At 40.3% G+C, this 18,853-nt stretch overlaps 1 protein-coding gene across 4 annotated transcripts in view; it reads left to right on the top strand.

Moving 5' to 3' along the window:
• Positions 1-18,853, top strand: part of sulf1 (sulfatase 1) — a 65,383-nt gene that overhangs the window by 17,603 nt on the left and 28,927 nt on the right. For 3 of the 4 annotated variants that reach the window (XM_020599939.1, XM_020599943.1, XM_020599942.1), the window contains exons 4-5: positions 12,435-12,556; positions 12,722-13,150. The exons of the other annotated variant lie outside the window; for it this stretch is intronic. The gene's annotated coding sequence lies outside the window, so the exon portion shown is untranslated. The remainder of the gene's footprint in view (positions 1-12,434; positions 12,557-12,721; positions 13,151-18,853) is intronic. 4 annotated transcript variants of the gene reach the window in all.

Below are 18,853 nucleotides of genomic sequence, written 5' to 3' on the forward strand. Positions count from 1 at the left end.
ACTTAAAACCTCAGACAGTTTTAAGGGAAAATAAACACCACAAATGCTCACACAGTCTGACTTATGGACCTATTCATGATGTTTGCTGTACTGTTTATTCTGTTCAGTCAGTCTTTCAACTCGATCTCATGCTGGAAGTAATAAATACCAGAAAATAATAGATGTACAGATTTTTATTATTGTCTACTCAAATATAGCAGTTAAATTTAATAGTGACATTACTGAAGACAAATTGTGTGGTGAAAATACTCCCTTTTTCATAAAGTTGAAACGAAGCCATGTTGCAGTTTTAGATTTGTCTGACCTTGCTTTTTGGTTTTTACTTTGTCATTTCTTCTAGGTCACTGGGTTGACAGTGATATTTATCTGCCAGTGCTGCCAGCAAGACAAAACCTACAGATTTTGTCTGGCATCAGCTTTATTAGGCCACCTGTCTTTGCCATTAGAGTATAAACTTATCAGCAACTGTCTTTGTTCAGTACTGCATATGGACCTGTGATAAGTAATAGATAAGTCTTTAGCAAAATCTTTACTTTTCAAGATGCCTTAGGGTTTGGTTCACGCAGCACTAAGGACTGGTTACTGATAACCTTCTGCTAACCAGAACACACTTGCCAGTAATCACTGGTATGTGTTTAGGCCTGAGCCTTGAGCTGATGATGTACAGCACAAAAGAGCTGCTCCAGATGGTCTCTGTGGCACATTTCAGCAATTGGGATAGAATTCTCTCATCCCACCTCCTTACTAAAAAGAAACTGCAGGATCTCGTTTTCATCAATGAGGCCTGTTTTAGACAGTATCACTGGAACATTGTCAGGATTGCTGCTGTGCTCTTCTGTTTCTAACATTATGATGACCTAGGTCTTTAATACTTCAGGTATGTTATGCATTAAATCTAAACATGTCTGTCTCTCTTGGGGAGTTAAACATTTCAGCAGATTGCATGTTTCTCTTTAAGCTCAAGCTTTTAAATGCACTTGGGAGAAGGGGAACTTGTTTTTATTAAGAGATACTTTAGATCAGCTTGGAAATAACTGTATTATAATGCTCAAATGTGAAAACTGACACAAGAAATGGAATGAGATATGGATTTGTAATAAATCACTCTAGAAAAGTGACTGCCAGCATGGCCCTTTGGCCCTCCTGCTGATTAACAGTGACTGGAGTTGACACTCTGTGTGTGTGTGTGTGTGTGTGTGTGTGTGTGTGTGTGTTTGGTATTGTGGTCTGGGTAAACCCAACTTGACTCTCTTTGAATGGTGTAGGATAAAGGCTCATACATTTTAATATATTGCCCCCATGTCAAGCAAGGAGAAGTAATGCCACAAAGAGAAAAGTTATTTGGTAATGAGGTTGCGCATCAGAAGCCCTACTTCAAAAAGTGGGTGCTGCCATCTGTTTATGTATGCAGGAAAAAAAAAGTGGGACACGGTAGGGTTGCCAGGTTAAGCACCATTTCCTACTTTTTCTTTTATAGTGACTTAACAGAAGAAACTGTCATCTGGAGAATGAAGACGCATTTTGGGGACCATTTTAAAAACAGAATATTCAAAACCACCTCTTACATTCAAACCTCCAATCCTCTAACTTCTAACTGAAACCTGACCTCTTGCCCCCCTCATCCATATTCTCCACCTTAACAGATTGTGGTGTACCACATTTGCCTCGGCTCCGTTTTGACTGAAGAGGATTCTTTCAGACGAGGGGGCTTGGTGAGAGCCCATGACTAAATCCTCTCCCCTACTAATCCCAGACCTCTCTAACTTTGGTCAAAGGTCATGTGCCCTCCCTACTGCTCTGACTGCATTCAGTGTGTTCAGGGTCAGTTTATATGGGAGTAACAATGTGATGAACAGGATGTTTCCTCCAAGTCTTGTCATGGAACATTAAGTAACGTCACAAAGCTTCTACATTGTTCAGGGATTATCACTCTGGTTGTGGGCCTTATTTGCTCTATTTATAGTTGTAAATAGTGGCATTTCTGCTCCTGCTTCTTTTCAGAATGCTCTCATCTCTAAGATGTGCATGCCCTTGACAAGTGACTTTCGAAGTTTGCCCTGTGTGCAGCACACTGGCACTATAATCATATCTTGGCAAAACACTCTGCTGTGAGGTTGTGAGTGTAGTGGCCAAATGCAGTGCAAAAAAACTACATTGTAATTTTTTTTTATTTTGTTAAATTTTATATTCTTGGATATATTTATGAAGTCTTAATGTGGCAGCAGAGACATTTGAAGTGAAAGCCCCCTGGCAGCCTGTTGATCCAGATTTCTACATGTGTGGTGCCAGCCGCATGGTTTTCTTTGACTTGGATTTAAAACTTGAGGTTGTGATTTCTATTTGGCCAGTGATGCGAGAGGACCAACTTGTTGTTTGACATGGAACACCATTGTGTAATGCCGCTATAGAAAAGAACAAGAGCGTGGTGTTCTTATGGGAAACTTGATGTGGAAAGTGCACATTTTGTAGGCGATTTCTGTCACACTTTTTGACTCGACATATTTTGTGGCTGAGCTTAGTTACCGTTTCCCCAAAACAGGATTCATACAGCATGATAAACGGAATGATTTAACAAACCATGTTCCATGGAAGTTAATCAATCTTGTCGCTTTCTTTCTTGTATGTAGAACTCAACTGAGGCTCTGTTTTGTATTGTGCAGGCTTCCACTTCAAACTAAAAGTCTGAATTTCAGGGAGAAAGTAGTTTACAGAATTTCATAATACATTTAAGATGTTAACTGGTTACCTTTTTAGTTAAGTTTTCATTTGACTTTGTTTTGTTTGGGACTTGTCAATGCTGGCCATATCATGCCCAGGTTTGCCCTAAGAGAATGAGGTTTTCTACTTTGTTACTGATTCTGGTAGGTGTCTGCCACTAATTACCAGTCTAAAGTATCTGATTAGAGGAGTATTTGTCTTTAATGCCTGTTGTAAACCTGTCGCTGTGTATCCTCATTTCCTTCACATACCTGAGTGCGAAGTGACAAGTGCAAAAACTCTACTACAACAACTGTAGTGTTTGTTTTTTTTTTATTCCCATAGCATGCTTATCTAAACTACAGGCTGCAATATTTATGACTGTTTTTAATTCAGCAGCATACAGTTTTGATTTCACCATCAGCTCAAGTGTTCTTCCATATGTGGCAAGGGATCCATAAAGCCTTCAGCATGTTTTATCCCTTTCGTTCTTTAGTGTACAGTTTCAGCATGTTTGACACCAAGCTAAACACATTCATCACAGTATAAAAGGAGTCCTTATTTGTCCAGGGTTTTTGGGAATTATAATATTGAATCCTCTCATGGAGTTTGTAGAGTTCAGCAGCTGAATTAGAAATGTAAGATTTCTAAACACATCTTGTCAGTTATGTCTGTTACAACATGCCTGAGATTTAGTATATGCCACAATTTATGATTTATAGGTATAATAAACTGGGCATGTACTTTTATGATGCAGGTTCTTCTACCTCCCACCTATTTCATCCTGAAGACTTTCCAGACTGAGCTGGGAGTTTTCAGTCATTGCATTACAGATGCTCTCTGGATCTTTTGTCCTTACAGACCCAAATAGAAATAAGACAGGGTATTAAGAGGGGTTCTTTTAGGATGTGAATGCTTTAAAAACACTTTAATCCTGTACAAATTGTGCCACATTCCTTTGTTCATTACTAGTTCACCTCCTTCTGGCTTTCATTATCTCATTTTTCTTCTGTCTCTTTCTTGATTTCTTTTTGTTCCTCTTTACTAATTTTTTTTCTTTCGAGCTTTCTCTGTTGTGAAGATTTTCATAATTCAATTTCACTTGTGCTTAATTTTATTGTGTAGTATCTCTGCTTCTTGAGCCTTAGATTGTACCGGGAGTGAGGCAGTGTTACCAGATGGTCTTTTTAAAATTCAAGAAATCAGCAGGCTTGTCAGCATAGGAGGAGTGGAGGAGAGGACAAGGAGAAGGGAAAACTCAGGTTACCATATATTAGTCTTGATTCTGTCTTTGCTTTCTCATTTTAAGATTAAGGAAGCTTTACAAATGCATGACTTGTGCGCAGCATATATAAAATCTAATTAAAAGAAATGGTTGTAGATAGGGATGTGATTTTTATATAATTAACTCAATTTTTTACATGCAGAAGAGTTTTATTTGACAAATGTTTAACAGGATAATCTTCTCCTTTTTGACCTCTTTCATATTTGGTCAGATTCCATGCCTTGGGAGGAATGATGACCACTTACTAGTAAAATATTCTGAATTCCTGTGTTTTGTTTTTTCTGTGCTCTAATGTTCCTCTTTTTGTGGGAGTGTATTCACTGAAACCACTTTGTAACTGTGACATCTTGGAGGAGATGTAGTTCACTTAAAACAAAGGCTAATGGTTGGGTTCAGACAGATCAGTTTGTGGCTCCCGCATGTCACTCTGTCACATACTGAACTTGTGTACCACCACATTCATATTTCCTTCCCCTTCCAATTTCCCTTTTTTTTTTTCTTGTCTTCCTTTGTGACTATGAGGCCAGTTATATTAGACTGCACAGAACTGTTAACAAGTCCAGTCTCCTCCTAATGCATATTCAAGCACGTGTGTACTCGCACTGAAAGGAAGCTTGGCTCTACTCCAAGAGATCTCTGCTAAAGACTAGTCCTGGACAAGAGAGCTGATCGTCAGCCAAGCAGGACAGTTATAAAGTGACCCACAGGAGGCCCGGCTGTGTTTGCTGAGATCTAAAGCTTTTTTTTCTCTAAAGCTTTGTTTGCATTTTGTTCACTGCAGCAGCTCAACAGAACACTGAAAAGCCTTTTCTTACCTTTTGTCTGTCTGTACTGTTTTCACTTTTAACTTTCTCAGACTTGGATTCTTTCCGACAGTTGATCCAGTGCCTGTGTACTAAAGGAAACTGTGTGCTTAATTGGATTATTGGGAGTTTTCTTCAAATGAGTGCTCACCCACCCACACAGCCCCCAGATTCTGAATTCTTACTTGGGATAGGCTGTCTGGTATGTTTCCAGACTCCACAGTCTGCAGAATGAGCGTGAAATGGAAACCTGAAAGCGTGTTTCAGTTCAATACTGTTAAGTCATGGTAATTATTTTTTAAAGTAATTAAATATTCATTATGTTAAGAGGTTTTGTTTATACTCGATTAGAGAATTTTTTTTTTTTTTTTTAATGAAGGGAACAATCCTGCACATCAACTGAAAAAAGAAATTCACATTCTCATTCACACATACATAATGTAAAACAGTGTGAGCCCTGAAGCTGATATGGGACATGAAAGCAGGTCTCACTGTTGGACATCTATGCTAAATATCATCATCAGTGTGCTATTTGGCTGAGACAAGTGTCCAAGCACTGAAAGGCATGTTGGACATCAGTGTGCTATTTGGCAGAGACAAGTGTCCAAGCACTGAAAGGCATCACTGGAATTTGCACTTGTTGACTGTGGTCTTCTCTCCTTAAACCTGCCCCTCTCCCTCTTCCTGTGAAATGTGTATTTTTTAAATAAACAAGAGGAGGCGGTAGTGGTACGGTGAAATAAATCTTAAAAGAAGGAAAGTAGGCAGAGAGAGTTGAGAAGGCTACAGCACAGATGAGAGGGCTTGAGAGTGTAAAGGAGGCTGGATGAGGAAGCTTGGGGAAAGGGAGAATCTTGTTCTCGTACAAATGAATGCTTGTGCTGTGCGGCCCTTCAGTGGCTCATAAACACTGCAGTGGTTGAGCAGTTGTATAGTGGCGAGCTGTTCGTGTTACCGATTTTATCCCAAAGAAAGGAAGCAGTGGCCGGGTCACAGATTAAAAAGCCTCTCTTCTCTCCCGCGTGCGAGTCACAAATCATAAAGCCCACTGTGCTTCCCCTCACCCAGGGACACAACAAACACCCTGTTAAACGCCTCAGCCACATCCCCATATTTTCATCTTGCTGGGCACAGAAAACTGAGTTTGTATTCTAATTAAACCAGTGTGTACCAAGTGATGCATGTGGACACCAGTGCTGCAATGGATGTCTGTTAGCTTTCCAGTTCAGTTGGTATGTCTCACTGGGTATGATTGCATTTAGTTTGATGGTGGCTGTTAGAACAAAACTGATTGTTCACCAGACCTGTTGCATGCTTGTATCATTAAGCTACAAACAGTCCATCAATTTCATTGTTTAATAGGACAAAGCCATTTTGTCTTCAGTGCCATACATTTTCAAAGGGCACAAAGGCATTGAGTCTGATCGACAAGCGGACATGTTGTATGGGCACATGGTCATTCTTACAATATGCAGGACACATCTTCTAATTCTCACATTTTACTATTCATATATTTGTTGATAAATATTTGAAATGTAAGCTGAGTTCTTTCAACAGAGACAAGAACTTCTGTATGTTTTGAGAGTCGAGGTACTGGACAGTACTTATAATACTGAAGGCATCAGAACTATGAAATAACAAATATGGGATTATATTGTAAACAAAGGTAAGCATGTTTCACATTTTAGATTTCTCAAGGTAGCCACTGTAGTAAAGTATTCAATTTGGGAAATTTCAAGGCCAGTTAGGGCCTCTGAGGGGATGATTGAACAGCATATTTGCCCTGAGTAAATCCTAATTCCCCCTCTCAACAGGCCACTAGCGGCATGCTTTATAGGATTATTTTCAGCCAGGCATTTTGAATGCTGCAGCATACATAGGCCTTCCCTCTCATGTACAACTTTCCCCCTTTTTCCTTGCTCCTGCCATTCACCTTCTCGCCTGAGAGGATTAGTAAATCAGGACTCCGGAAACAGAGCACCACTCAGTGAGAATGAGACTTCCATAAGCTCCTCGGAGACGGGAAGGAGCTGGACACTATATTCATGACAACAATTGCTGCTTTCTCTTATTGCCTTTTGAGGGACAGGGGAAATTATTTGTTGAATGCATTAAACTTTTGTTTGGTGGTCTAATAAAAATCTTTAATAAAGCTGATTCATCCAATAATGCATTCTTTGTTGAGATTAAAATTATATTGTTGGTTTATTGACAGTTCCATCACAAGGGTTCATATTCTGACAGGGTTCATTTTTATCCTGAACAAGATTAACTACAAAAAAATAGTTTACATACAAAAACATGTACTTTTCACTCTAATACCCGAGTCAGTATACAATACAGAGTTACCAGCATCTGTGTTTGTTTTACTTTTCCAAAAGTGTAGGTTTCTTCTACATCTCTAAAAAGTTAGTTATCTAAGAAAAATGCATGTTTGTTTCAGTGTGTACTCACCATATGACAGCTTAATTATATTGAAAATGTCAGTTTTATCTGGTTAATAATATACTGTACATATTATTTGTAAAGCCATCACTGGTTATTAATGCAGTGCTGTCAGAAAATCAAACCCAGAAACTGAACAAGTTATTTTTTGAAGGATATTGACAGTTTGAATTCCAACATGTCATTTTTTGTTCATAAAAAGTGTTTTTGAGTACTAGTCGCATTCCAAATGATGACATCCGTCCAGAAAGAAGGAAAACAATGGTGGCAGCACCACTTGATATGTGTTGTGACAGTTACAAGGCAGGCACTGGGGTAAACTGAAATTGTCTAAAATACACAGGTTTGAAAGATTTTCAGTTGTTGAATTTTGTATCTGACCTTTCTTACTGAGTGAAGGCGATGTGACTCCTCCTTTGGGTCATATTTTGGCCCATGTGATAAAGGATCTCTGTATTGTTGAACTGTTCATCAAGATGTCTTGGTATCAAGGCAACCCATTTTTTTGTGCCAGTTCCTCTGCATGAGAAATATCAAGAGTACTGCCTGCCACAAATAAGTGGTGTTGTGAGACTTTAATATATTACTGGGGTTTGTCATCCCTTTCTAATGTTTTGCTCACTTGCACCGTTCATGTCTGACAAAACTGACCAAAGGCAGTAACTGGAATTCAGATGTATTGCAGTCTTAAAGCTGCCTCAGGCTTGGGCTACATAACTACCATTGTCTTAGCTGGCAGAATGTCTTTCATCTTCTTACTTGGACCTAGGAACAGCAATCGGTATTTCCCCACTGCATTTACTTTGCATCATCATGGCTTAAAAAGGCCCCCAGCTATTTACCTGTTGACTGAACCTTAAGGCTATCCCAAATGGTTTGTCATCTTGTCATTCACCAGATCAGGGGAATGATGGGATTGGTTTCTCTCATTATCTGTTCCCTAGTTCTTGGAAGAATTTAATCTTGCTAATCGGGATTCATGGGTGGTCTATCAGATTTTTACAGGATCTATTCTATGTGCCATCATTTGACTTTATCATTTCTCTGAACATAAAATATACCATACATTTGGAAAACCAAATGGATAAGGCTGTATTATTACTGTAATCGTAATGGTGTTGAATTAGAGCCATGGACCTTTTGTATTTGCCAAACAATGTAAAGGCTTGATCAGTAAGGCTGTCTGTGTTTAAGTGCCCCTGGTAGCTACTATAAGAGTTTGTGCTGACAGTTGTTACTTAGAAACCTAAAGACATTTACCCTTTTCATGCAAATAATAATTTACAGGCTACATTCCTTGTGAATATGTGAAAATTAGTAAGTATTTGAACCAACTGGGATCTTGCATTTTATTTTGTATGGAAATCTAAACATAATTTAATCATATCAACAATGCTCAGTTAAATTAAATCAACTGTAGATTCGGGAAGCTGGAAGAATGTGCATGTGATTGCAACATAAAGGCAGTAAGGGAAACAATTGCTTTAGAATAGTCACTTCTGCTTTAAAGGATTATTTTTTTCAAAGTATCCCATACACAGACTAAAACCTGCAATGAATCTTGTGTACTCCATGAAACGGATGAGACTCCAGACCCTGGTTTAGCTTATTGGTCTGTGCCATAGACTTCATGTTGTGAACCGTGCTGCTGCTCTTTCTCACAAAAAAATGGGAGGCCTGTCTTTTTCTCCAAAAAGAGAAAACAGTCATCACTTTTTTAATGGTCTCTGAAGTAAGAAAAAGTTAACTGTGCATGCACGTGATCTCTGCTCTCTGTTGAAGTTACATTTAGCGTGGCAAAATGTAACTTGCCATACTGTGAGATCACATACATGCACAGCTGACTTCTTTAAATGATGAGAAACTGATAAATACTAACTGCCATGAACTAATGCGTTTAATACGGGCAATACTTTAATAAAGACCTTATAATGAGATTGCGTTATAACATTGTTTTCAAGTGGAAGCAACACTTTCTGTAACATTCTTTACACTGATGGCTTTTGGCCATGGTTGACTGTCATCAGGTGATAGCACATCTGGTACCTGGCATTTCATTTTGAAAGAACTTCTAATGCTTGATCTCAGGTTACTGTTAATGAGTTCATTATGTGTTAGTGTACTTCAGTTGTCTGCAGCACTACCCGTTAGCTGCTTGGCAGTAGCCCTGCAAGAAGAGGTGGCAGCCTTAGTGTATTGTAGAGTGGCACTGACTAGTCTTATATTTTGTAAATTGAATGCTCCACATAAATTACTCTGTCATAGAGAATACCAAGATAAGGGCAATAACTCAGTTCAGTTGTTTACAAAAAAGTGAACTGTGAACAGAATTTATATGTTTTTGGTAGTTGTTACCAAGCATAACTTTTTGTGATGCAGTGGTTTGATCCTGAATTCATAATTTGAAAAGTAAATAAAATGACAATCTCCTTGGTAATTGACTTACTCCAAATATGTAATACATATGTTACAATATGTAACCCTAATGCTTATTCAATAAAGGTAAAAAGGTGTAACATGATATTTGGTAATCATTGTATTGGTTAATTGTGGATATAATAGCTCTTATTTTGTGTCATTTTATAGGGGTTTGTCATTTGACTCTGTTTATTACTTGACTGGAATGAATGTTGCTATGTACTTTTGGTTTTATGCGTGTTAAATCACATATGTGTGTAGTACATGCTACGTGTATGGCACAGCAGGAGGATGGCATGAGAAGAGCTCCCTCCCTGTGCATGTGCTGTGTGTTCAGCTGTCACTGAACCACAGAGGCCCATCCTCCTCCATTCCCCATGTCCTCCTCCTATTTTGACTTTAACCTTGCCACTCCTCTATCCCTCTGTCCTGCCTTTCATTTTTAGTCCTTGCCCTGTACATTCATGACCGAGTTGTGTGTGTTTCTGTTTTTTTTTTTTGTGCTGCATCCTTGTCATTTTCATGTCTCGGCTGTGCCTCTCTTGTATGAACTTGAGCTGACACTGATTCAGTCCCCTGAGGTGTAACGGGACCTAGGAACCAGAGGTGAATGCACTACCTAGAAACCACACCACCTTGGAGGACCTTGTTTTATTCTTATACACTTGGTTACACCTGTCCTATGTGGCCATTTAGCCCTGTTCCCAGAGTTGGATAGGTGGTGGTTGAGGTGAGCAGTTTATTACATCCTTACTGAAAGGGAGCAGCTAACACATTCATTTCCAGTCATCTGACTCTACAGCTCTGTCATTACTGTCGGAGCTTAGCATGACTGTATGTTTTTAGCATTTAAAATGTAGTATAGCACAAGATGCTGTCAACCATGGGTTTGTCTTTCTCCGCCTTAAGGAATGTATTCCCCCCCCAGCTCTAGTGCTGTGCACAGTGACAGGATCATAGCTATGACACCCCTAAGTGTCTCATTTAGACATAGAGAAAGGGGCTAGTGAACCAAGTAGCCACCCACCGCTGGCCTCTGCCAGCAGCTGCAGGCCCAACTGATGTCTGGAAAGCTGGAAGGAGTTGGAGGAGGGGAATCCTGGCTAAGGGGGACAAGGTCAAACAATAGAATAAGAGAAACTTGCCATCTTGAAGCAAATTTCTGTGTTGGATATTTATCATGATAGGCTTGATAATTACTGGTGTTCACTGCAGCCTGCCAGTCATTCCTAAGGTGAGGCCATTTTGAAGACCTCACACGACCTTTGCTCTTGTGTCCATCAACAAAGGGGAAAATGGAAAATCAAGATTAATGATGGGCATGCAAAATGGATTACAGTGTATGTGTTGACATAAGGTAGATGGCCAAATTCTACCAGTAAGAAATGGCTTCCACATGGGCCCCTGCTAAGATATGATTGTAGATGTTTTCCTCACAGAATAGATGCCCTTTTTGTCTGCATGGAGTTATGATGTTTACAGATGTGCTCAGCTCCTGGAAAAACGGCCTCTCTCCCCACAGTAGGGCAGCCATCTTAATCCAATGAAAAGCACAGGGATTTGGTCGCCCCTGGCCTCCCTGAAGGCCCCTTTGTAAACCTCTCGGCCATGAGAATGGGGGCTGGGGTTGGAGGTGTGTGTTGTGGCCATGCAGGAGGGGCTAGGGACAGTCTTTGTGAATTTGGTTAATCTAATTTGAGCTCTTTCCCCCGAAGATCCTTTCTCTCCCTCACCGCTGCCCCTGTTTCAAACATCAGTCCAAGATGGGTAAATTTTCATGTGTCCCTGGTGAAAATAGGGTTTTGTTTAGTTCAGTCCAATATTTTCATATTTAATCTGAAGGGAATGTAACTGAAAAAGTAATTGTCTGTCTGCTGTGTTTGGTGCTATATAATATAAAATGAAACATCATATACACAGTTCTGACCCGAATTACAGCAGCAAACATCAGGTCATTCTATCATTTTACATTTTAGGATAGTAGTATTAAAGATACCTCAATATCAAAACAAGTGATCCTAAATAAATATCCATAAATAGGTTTTCACTGTATGCACAAATACTGTTAATTATGATAGTTCAAAAAGGGACAATAAGAATATTCATTAATAATGGCCTGGAAGCCTGTTAGATCTTAAAGGTGTTTATCAAAAGACAACTTGAAATAGAGGCCAGGATATTCATGTGACTTATAGAATGTAAATGAATCACTTAGAAGCCTTCCTGTGGTGTTTCACACCTCTGATTAACTCATTGTAATGCTCTTGCCTAACAGATGGACATTATCTCATTAGGGTTTACTTTTGAAGTTGCTCCTGAATATCATCAGGATCTTGTAATCCTTTTTAATGTATCACAGAATAGGACAGTGGTTCAACAAAATGATTAATTTGTCAGCCTTTGTCACATAATGTTCACTTTGTTTTATAGTGTTAAAATGGTTGATAGTAATTGTAAATGTTTGCTCTATTACTCTGCTGCCTTCTAGCCATGAACCCATGCCCCCTCTTATCTCTACTTCCTTTTCTTTCTTCTTCTATGTTACTCTTTTCTTAGCTTTGTAATTTTAGTGTCTTCCCCCCTGCCCTCCTTTTTCACTTAAGGCAATAGGTGGTGAAGGGCTGGAATGCAGCCATGAGATTGTAAGGATTTATCACACTAAGGCGTGAGGACTGCTGCCTGTGCTTCTGTGCCTGCAGATGTAAACAGTTTATTGCCAGCGGCGCTCCCACCGCAAAGCCAATACAAAGTTGTTGTTTGTTTTTTTTAATTGTTTCATTCTTTAGGCTGCATACACTGAGGCTGCAGGAGGAGGAATGGGACAAAGAGTCAGAAATTCATGGTTCGTGTATGTGTTTAGGTCTTCACCCTAACATTTGTGTGAGAATTAAGTTGCACTACCAGCAAGGTAATATGAAGTGTTAATCTCCATCTGTTTCTTTTCTGTTGCTGCTTTTTGCCTCTTAAACATGCCCTGTCTCTCTCTTCTCTTGCGCTCTCTTTCTCCCCTCCCGTTCCTCCTGTTTCCACTCCTTTCACTCTCTGTGTCCCTTCCTCCTGCTCTGCCTCTCAGGTTACGATGACTGGGGGTTTTCTTGCTTCCATCTCGTGGAGACTGTGTGCGTGTGTGACTGCATGTGTGTGTGTATCTGTCTTTGCACTGAGCTGTCCCTTGTCCCTGCCTCCTGGCAGCGAGGAGCCACCCAGCAGCTGCTCTGTGATTGGACAGGAGGAGTAGGGTTCTTGACACAGCGCAGTGCTGACTGCTCTGGGACGCGTTTCAACAGATGGTCGAGGTTAGAGAGTGTCATTGCATCGGAGAGAGGATTAGAGGAGAGAGGTTGTCTTCCAGGAGCTGTGTGGTCCCTCCCCACCTCTTCAACCCCCAAACCCCTCTATGTGCGGAGGGAGACCTGGTGAGGAAGCGCCAGGAGAAAAGTCAGAGAAGAGTCCTAGCCTTGCCTGTCTCACTTGGCCAGCACTCTGCTCTCCTGCCTTTCAGGTAAGGAATTTAACAACTTTATCACTTTTTTTTTGTCTGTTTTCCACCTTTTTCCTACTGCTTTTGGTTTGTGTATGCCTGTTAGTTTATGCAGTAGGGACTGTAGTGCTAGTGAGCTGTGCTGTTTCTGCAGTGAATTTGTGTTTCCTGTACAGCAGCTCTGTGTGTGTGTGTGTTCTCATAGTTTTCCCCTTTGAATGACAAGAGTTCCCTCTGTCGCAAATGCCTCTGTCTCAAAGGATTAGATGGTAGCACATTCCATTAATGTCATGTTTGTACCAAGCCATAAGCACCCATCTGCTTATTATTTTATAGTGAAGGTGTCTTTAAAAAACTTGCCATCATTTAAAGTGCACCGGGGGCCATCCTGAGTTAAAGTACAGATGAAAAAAAGTCAGTTTGTATAATATTTTGTATATCATGAATGTATCTTTTTCTTTTTTATCCATAGACCTTCTTATAATAGGAAATTAATTCACATTTTTTTTCCACATTTGCAAAACCTAATGTGACATTTCAAATTGCCTCACTCCAGCCCACAAGTGCCCCCCCCCCCCACGCAGGCCCTGATCATCTTTGTGTCGGTATATACTACATGGATGAGCTACTGAAGAGAGCTCTCCAGGCAAACTGTCAGAGCTACGCTGAAACCCATGGAACGCTTGCCTCACTTTACCCATTTAACTCAAGTCAAGTGAGAAGGGAAACTTGCCCATGGAGTGGGAATATGATGTGTAGTATTAATGTCTACCTCCAGACACTGTTTGTGTGTGTGTGAAGTGTTTGTAAATGTAGATTATGCAGCCGTGAAAGGCTGTGTGGACAGCAGCCGGGCTGAGAAGAGCGGAGGTTGTATGGGTGAAAGCTGCTGTTGTGTGAACTTGTTTACCTTGGTAAACCAGCCATAGCTACTCTTCCTGCTTGTTACCTAAAGTTTTTAATACAACCACCAATAGAGTGCGGTGGCTGCTGCTTGGAGGCCAGTTGAGATGTTCATATAAAATTTGGTTGTATAAACAATTGAAGAACTTGGAAAGTAAGCTGACTCTACTATTACAGTTTTAAAATATACTTAGTGATGTTGTCGCTTACGGATTTTTGCATCAGTGTCCAAAAATGTAAAGGCTGCATCTGAGCATATTTTTACTTCTCTTACTATTTAAACTTTTCTGCAGGTAGGCTTGAGGGCTTCAGAGTGTGATTATCCTCTATTTTAATACTGGAGTAAGTTACTCCTCTGTCCTTTGGTTAAAAATTGGAGAATGTATCCCTTTTGGCAGTGTCAGTATTTGTTAATGACTGAAGAGCACTGAGAAAGGTGGAGAATCTTAACTTCAAACTTTCAGTATTGATGAGACTCTGTAATCCTTCCTTGACTTCAGTTTCCCCTGGCAATGTTTAGATAGAATTTCTGATTACCTTACTCGGAGCAAAGCAGCTTTTGGGTGTTTTAAAATGCAGCTTTGACAGTCATCTCAGAAGAAAAGGGAGATCCTTTAAACGGTTTAGCTTCACTGTGCTACAAACAAGAGCGTGAGCAGCTGCTGCAAATGATTAGGTTTTTTTGGGGGGGTTAAGACTGTTGCCAAGACAAACATTGTTCTACTAGCTGTGCTGCCATCATTTTGTGTGTCTGTGTCTATGTGTGAATGCAATAAGAGAACTTATTCATTCTTCTGGTAAATATGGTGAGTGACTGAGTGTAAAGGAAGAGGAAGAGGTGTAGTATCTGTGGTTTCTATTATTTGTACAAATGGGACCAAAACTAAGTGTGTGTGTGTGTGTGTGTGTGTGTGTGTGTGTGCTTTAAATGCCGACCACAGTGAACCAGAGACTTTCCAGACATCTTTTTGTGACTTCATGTATGAGCAAGGTCATCGGTGTTCATGGCACCATATGTACGGAATGTGCTGAATTTCATTAGTATAGCAGAACAGGCGAGTTTCAGCGCAGTCCTCGGCAGGCATTATAGCATTTCCATTTTTCCTTGCTCGTTAACTTCAAGTAAAAATAAAGCCTGCTAGATGAGTTTTCACAAGTCTCTGTCCTCTCCTCGCTTCCCATCACCATACTGTAATTTTATTTCAGCTGAGTCAGGCTAGTATCATGCTGTACTTTCCTCTCTCTGTTTGACTTGACAGTGACTTCAGTCATTGTCAAGTCAATTTGTGAATTCTACCATCATAAAGTTCAGTCGGTTGAAAACCTTGCAGGTGATTTTCCATTGTCCTGTAACAATGGGAAAATACTTGTGGTCAATATAAAAGAAGTTGAGCTATTGTTGGAATGAAGAAAAACCGGATCTGGAACAGAAGAATCATACAAACAGGTGACAAATGAAGGGAAAAACCTGAATATGTGAGTGGTCTCTGAAAGTGATATGAATCACACACTTTGGCCTTTGCAATCACCAGATCTCAACCCAGCTGAAGACCTCTAGGAGATGCTGGACCTATGTGTTCAGCAGCATCACTACACCATCATCAAACGCCAATTGAGGGAATATCTTTTGGAACAACGGTATTCATTCCTTCAGTTAGAGGTCAGAGTTATAGAATCGGTGCCAAAGTGCACTAAAGTTATTCTGGTGCCATGTGCTGCCCAACACCTTACTAAGACACTTTGTTGGGGGTTTACTTTCATTTGTCAGTGCTCTATACATCACATGTACTGCAGTGAACATTTTTGTTCAAATTGCACCTAATCACTTAAACTGCTGGATGATTTAATAAATACTCTTACAGATATATTAACCAACTTTGCTTTGTAAGACTAGTTCAGTTCATTTTTCTCTGGAAAATATTGAAAAAATTCACTATAGTTTGTGTGTGTTCTCCTGTGTGTGAGCATGTTAAGAAAATGTTTCCTAAACCACCTTCTCCTCTGGCACTTGTTTATCTCTTCAGCTTAATGATAGTGTTCCTCATACTAGCCTGATTGCATAGTAGTGCTGGAGTAGATTGCACAGCCCTATCACAGCAAATGACCTGTATTTGAACAGTGAGCAATTGGCATGCTTTTATTTATGTGGGAGCTAGAAAGGCTATCTTTAGATGAGTCAGCCACTCAGTTCCTTTATTGTGCTTTCTGATCAAACATTGCTCTGGAGTTTTTTGCACACATAATATCTACTGTCTATGACACACATTCAAGCCTTAAATGAGAAATCTTCAGGGAATATGCCCCTAAATAGCAGCACCCCTAAGTAGCACCCCTAAATGTTGGCTCAGCCTCCTATTTAAGCAGTAAAGGTCAGGGCATGCAAACATCACATCCAGCCCATCACTGGTAGACATGCTTGATGCTCCAGGCTTTGATCTAATACTTGCACTTTAAAAGAGAGCTGCAAACCAGATGCATATTTCATGCGTTACCTTATTTTGTCTGCTGTTATTTTCCTTTGGCTTTGTCTTGACACTGCCCTGAAGACCAGCTGCCAAAAAGTTTCTGAAGAAATGGTTTTGCAGAGTTCTCAGTACACAACAAGCAGGACTGACCCCTGACCAGGTCCTTATAATAAATCATGAGTATCAGAAAGAAGATTTTAGTGCTTTTCTGTAATATACGGAACAGCTTTTGTTGGTGCACCTACTGTAGCACCATGGACTTATGAGAGAGAAGGAGAAAGCTGGGTCAAGAGAGTCACAGATATGGGGGAGTGGAAGAGGAGTGAAGGAGAAGAGAAGGGGAGGTGTGAACATGTGATAAAATGATACATACGTTAGACTTTTAAGTAGACCGTAAAGATATTGTGATCTTGTCAAGATCAGAGACTGTACCTTGCACACACATTCTTGGTAGTCACCCAAAACATGAATGCATGCACACGTGCACTATCCAGAAGCTTACCCCTCTGTCCACCACCTCCTAGAGCGCTGCACTGTCCCTGCTTTGTCATCTCTCTTGTCCCATAATTCTCTCCCCAGGGAGAAGCAATCTGTTCTAGATTTGAAAGAGGAAGGCCCCTGCCTGTATCACGTACTAATAAGTAACCGTCAGAATGCGTCAGCATAAGTTTGGAGGGAAGAGAGCTACCACTGGGGGGTTGTCCCTTTCATCTGCCGCCTTTCCAGAATAGAGATGATGTGGTGGGAGGGTTGGAGGGATCGGAATGGATGGGGGCACAGAAGGAATGAATACATTTCCTCACCCCTCCATCCCACTCTGCAGCTCAACTAATAGAGGCCAGCATGTGTTTGTTTCAGCTCTTCTGCTCCCTTTCTTTGCTTCTCCCCTGGAGCGGGCAAACGCATTCAGCCTCTGCCAGCACTCCCCCTCCACTGCCTGTGTGCATCTGTGTGCCCAACTTCACCATGCAGATGCAGAATACCTGGATCTTTAAACAGCTGTAGTGTTAAAGGTTGAGCATCTATGTTTATGTTGACAAGGTCGAATCAAATGAGTCTGGTTGGTGTGTCTTGAACACAATTCTTTCAGCTCTGGCTTAAGAATAAAGTAATGGTTTTTATGCTAAGTTAGGTTCTCATTAGGTATTGTAAGTTGATGTTTTGCAGTGCATTGAAATGTAGAACCTTTATCAGGCAGGATAACGTTAATGAAATTAGAAATGACATTAATGCATGCTTTGGAAAGCCACACATTGAGCCAGAAGCGATGGAACGAAGAGCTCCCTTGTGTATAAATTACAGGTTCCATGTCCGTTTTTGTCTGATGGATTCTTACTCTTATTGGCAGTGATTGACTTGTGCTGCATATGCACACAGAGTATTCAGAACTCTCAACCATGTATGCCAGGAGGCACGGACAGATGGGAGTCCTGTACAGGTGCAATCAGGACAAATACATTTTTGCGAGTGGTGTCGTGTTAGAGAAGTTTGTTTTTGGTGTCGAGGGTCACACACTCTAGTTCTCATGGCTTATGTTTGTCTATGGTTTCCAGAAAATATGCCTCCACATGCTCCACATTTTAGGGGTGTTTGGTTTCATGCCCCAGGAGCAACAGCAGCACTACACATACCTGGGGTTTGCAGCCTGCACTGCTACCACCGCACCCTGTGGAATCTGTTTGTTTTTCATTTTAATGATTGCTATTTAGGATTCTGTTAAATGTTTAACGCTCATTCACTTTTCATTCCTCTGTTTCTTTAAAATTAAGCATATTTCAGGCCAGTTGACTAAAGACTAGGGGGAAAATTAGAGACTCAGTCTGGCTTTTGCCAAGCATACCGTATCTAACTCTAAATCATCTTCTTTTTTTAAGCATTTATTGGTAACAATTTATTATTGGGCTTACTCTGTTTATTGGCAAAGTAACTGTTTTTATTTCAGGTGCATATAGACATTGAAGACGTCCGTCTGGTTGGGATTCTTTCATAAATGTGATGGTTCAAGGCTTTCTACTCCACAAAATGCAGCGCTTGTTCAATCTGAACCCAGAATGTTCTGTGTGCTGTGTGTTTATTTTCCTTGTTTTCCACTTATCTGGTGTCTTGGCACATCAGTCCATATGGATCATTATTTCAGTAAACTACTGGTCTTTTTCTTTTCAGTGCACACAGTGAGAAAAGCCAGTTTCTTTCTGCTTGTTACTACCCATCAACATATAGATCTTTTATTCCCTTGTCAGTGCCCATGTTATAAAAGAGAGAGAATTCAAGTCCCACTTCTCAAGTCAGCAGTCAGTGAACATTACACGGCTATTGAACTTGGTAAACTGCAGATGTTTAAAAAAAAAAAAAAAAA

The sequence above is a fragment of the Monopterus albus genome, unplaced genomic scaffold, assembly GCF_001952655.1.
Source record: "Monopterus albus unplaced genomic scaffold, M_albus_1.0 scaffold44.1, whole genome shotgun sequence".
NCBI classification, from domain to species: Eukaryota; Metazoa; Chordata; class Actinopteri; order Synbranchiformes; family Synbranchidae; genus Monopterus; species Monopterus albus.